Source organism: Benincasa hispida, chromosome 9 (assembly GCF_009727055.1).
Source record: "Benincasa hispida cultivar B227 chromosome 9, ASM972705v1, whole genome shotgun sequence".
Classification (NCBI taxonomy): domain Eukaryota; kingdom Viridiplantae; phylum Streptophyta; class Magnoliopsida; order Cucurbitales; family Cucurbitaceae; genus Benincasa; species Benincasa hispida.
The window spans coordinates 402,806-407,199 of record NC_052357.1 but is presented as its reverse complement, the minus strand read 5'-3'; positions in this window follow the sequence as shown (position 1 = coordinate 407,199).

The following is a 4,394-nucleotide window of genomic DNA, read 5'->3' as shown; positions in this document are numbered from 1 at the left end:
AAATAGCCACGGATAGCTTTGAGTGTTAATCTTTTAAAATTGATAGTCAATAATGAAAGTCTATTAATGATAGCCACTAATATTTTATATCATTGATACCTTAATCTTTGATGATTTTTTTTCGTAGTTAATATCCACTTGTAGAAGTCTATCATTGATAGTCAACTTAGTGACTTTAATTATAAGTTGAATCTCGAATTAAGGTGTAAGTAGAATGTCTAGAAGTTATCACTAATAGCATGTTATCAGTGATAGAAGCTATCAACGATACTGATAACATATTATTTGATGGTAAAAAGGAATGACGGAAGTTATCTCTGATAACATGTTATCAATGACAGAAGCTATCACCGATAATTATGATATAAGTGATATCAGTGATAGAACTGAGGTGATATCCATATATCGATCATATCAATGATATAAACGTCAATTCTATTTGATGAAAGTCTATCATTGATAGTCACTGCTAAAAGTTATCAGTGATAACTATTGATTGAAGCTATCAATGATAGCCATAACTAATATTGATAATATCAGTTATATGACTTAGGTATATATCAATAAAGTGAATGGTATTGATGATATTGGTGATATAACTTGGGTAAATATCAGAGATAGTCACTTATAGACCTTTTATTGATATACTTCTATCACTTATACTTATTGATGGTTTCCTTTCAAAAGTTGATTTCTACTTATAAAAGTCTATCATTGATATCCACTGATAGCATTAGGTGTTAATATTTCAAGTTTGATTCTAATTTATCAAAGTATATCAATGATAGCCATTGAAAACTAATAACAAATTGAAAGGTGATATTTCAAGTGTTTCTATTTTAAGACTGTATTAATATTTCTCAAATTGAAAGTTTTCACTGATAGCATCTATCAATGATAACAACTAATAGTAGCTATCAGTGGTTATCGGTGATAGTTTTTAATTTGAGAAAATCGGAAGAAGAAATGGGAAATGGTGGGCTGTATTTGAGCTTCTTAGTCATTTACCTAACTATCGCTGATAGCTGCTATCAGTGATATCTGGTACTAATTTTGTGCCATATTCCTAATATGTTTATCTTTGTTATACATTTTTTTTTTATTATTTTGAATCTGATTGCTATTTGTGTAACCAGCCCAATAATTTATACCTTTATATGCGAATAATTTAGGAAAATTTTATGATTTTTTTTTTGTACACACCCGGATTAGTTTCACTTGTATTTTAAGTGGTTCTTGGATGAGCTATTATTTTAATTTATAGTCTACAAAATTCTTAAATGTTTTTTCTAGGACAAGAAATTAATTTTCATACTAGAGTAGTATTAGATATTTTCCTTTTCCTTTCTTTTTTTAAATGATATTTCTCCTTTTTTTTAGGACAAGAGATAAACAACCACATACCACCGTAATTTAACTCACTCAAACCCTTAAATATTGTAAAAACTATCTTTAAAGTATGCGAGTAGTTGTAATTATACTCTTAAATTTTTAATTATAAAAAATTGAGTGCTCAAACTTATATAAATGTTAGAATTAGACTCTCAAACTTAAATAATTATTGAAATTGTAAAATTTATATAAGTTTGAGGGTTCAATTTTTATCATTTGAAGACCAATTTTAATACTTAGAGAAGTTTGAGGGTTTTATTTTTATAATTAAAAATTTGAGAATGTAATTGCAATTATGGTGATTTTTTAATTTTCTCTTTTAAAAAAATATATATATATACTGGACATGTGGCAGCAGGAGAGTGGATCAGCAGTATTATCGGAATTCGAATAAAAAAAAGTAAAAGGAGAATCGTGGGCGGACGTCAAAGTCAGATTCCAATAGAGTTGATAAACGACGTTATCCAAAAACGCCATTCCAGATGTGTGCCCCATTTTTGACTCCCACGCGCTCTTCATCATCGCATGACTTTACCCATTTACCATCTTATAAAAATTTTTATGAACATAAAATCATTTATTTACTCTAAATATTCGTTAGCTAAGGTCTTTCATAATTAATTGGCTTTCTACCCCCAAGAAAAAAATATTAAAAAACAAAAATCATTGTTATATTTTTAATCTAAAAGTGTCACATAACATATTTCTGTTCGATGTTAGTCAGACTGTTGCACCTAAGTTTTTTCTTATATATTTTATTAAATGGATTCTATCTATTCTATGACTACTACTTGTATCATATTCGATTTATAAATAGTATTGATAGAAAATTTTTAATCAATCGAATAATATGATGAATACGTTGGTTGAATATTTGATTAAAAGCATGAAGTAAATTGAAAAAAAAAGGTTGTAGAAAAAAGACATACTATTGAGATGATATTTGTCCTATATGGGCAAATCCAAATCAGGCATATCTTGACTCAGAGTAGAGCATAAACCTAAAAGAATTGAAGAACACCATTTGAGAACGTAAAAAAAAAAAATGATATTACAATTTAAATTTGATCTCAATGAAACAATGCATCAACGAAAAGTTAGTCTGATAAGTTGAAAATTTAATGAGTTGGTATGAATTCTATTAATGTTTTAATAAATCACGTCAAGTTTAAATTAAAAAAATAAATAAATAACTTGATTTTGTTTTTTGGGCAAATATCAATTTATACCCTTGAACTTTGGGGTTATATCAATTTAAACTCTTTGTATCTGTTTAAACCCTGAACTTAGGGATAATATCACTTTGAATCCTAAACTAATAATTGTACCAATTTAAGCTCTAAGCTCTTATATGTATGTCAATTTAAATCCTAAACTTTCATAAATGTATCCAAATAAAATATAAAGGAGGGTTTATATTTTATTTGGGATAGTATCTGTTTAAACCCTGAACTTAGGGATAGTATCAATTTGAACCCCAAACTAATAATTGTACCAATTTAAACTCTATACTCTTATATGTATGTCAATTTAAACCCTAAAATTTCATAAATGTATCCAAATAAAATATAATAGAGGGTTTAAATTTTAAGAAACTTTAAGGTTTAGATTGATACACTTGTGAAAAGTTAGAGTTTAAATTGATACAATTATTAATTGGAGTTTAAATTGACACCAATATTTAAATTGATACAACCTACAAAGTTCATAAGTGTAAATTGATATTTACCTTTCTTTTTATATTCGACCATTTTAATCAGGAATTCAAATATTTTATTTAACAAAAGTGAAAATTGTAATTAAAAAATCGAGTGAAAATAAACATAAATTTAAAAAACAAAACAAATTCTTTACTAAATGTAACCTTCATTATCATGTTGGTCCTCAATCTTTTAAGGTTCTATTTAATACATTTTTTAATTTTAATAGGTATCTTGATCTCAAAGATATATTAAATGTAAAATTGAAAGTTATGAGATCTACTAAATTTTTTTTTTTTTTAAATTTAAAGAAATATTAGACACAACTTTAAAACTTTGAGACTACAATGTTTTTTATAATCCCTAAATTTTAGGTAATTTTCAATTAGGTCTCTTTCATTGATAAATGTTAAATGTGAATGATAAAGAGATGAAAAGATTTAAAGAGAAATTAGGCTCTTTAAGACAAGAAGGTTTCTTATTCATTTCCCTGTCATTTAAAAAAACAAGTAATTGAAATTTTAACATGTTTTCTTTTAAGTGATCTAATTTCTCATCTAAATGTTTTATCTGCTAACGAGATGCTGTTTCATATAAATTCATTATAAGAACAAAATTGGTGACTATCATAAATATGTTAAATTATGTGTGCATATGTCCACGCTTAGTATCTTAAAGATAACAATTGTCAAACTTCTATCATCCCATGTGTCACTCTACATGTGACCCATGTGTCTCATACCTATATATTATTAGTGTCCATGTAAAGTCACTTCCTACTTGTCATATTGCCTATAAATAGAGGTATTTGGTGGATTTTGAGAGAAGACATATATTGGTGAAAATTCTATGAATTTTGGTTTGGAGAATTTTGGAGGAATTTACTATTTTCATAATTTATTTTATTTATTTATATATTATGTTTTATTTATTTTAATATTATATTTTCTCAATATTCGTATTCCCGTTGCACCTCATTTTTACAATACGTTATCAGCACAAGCTTCTTTCATTTTTCCTGTTGAAGGCAGGTCCTAAATGAAGGAACTCGTATGAGGAGAACCCTGAGTGGAAGCGGATTGACCAAATTCCATTAATTATCGAATACAAAGTTTACAGTAAACATACAAATAGATATGCATTTAAATTAAGTTACAACATGCTATTACAGGAAAAGAGTTCAGGAAATATTACCTTTGAAGAACCTTTTCTTTGTAAATTTCCTTGAACAGTCACGTACAACTTGAAGAATTCCTTCAAGATAGATCTCAAACTAAAACTTGGACACTACCACAATGTTAC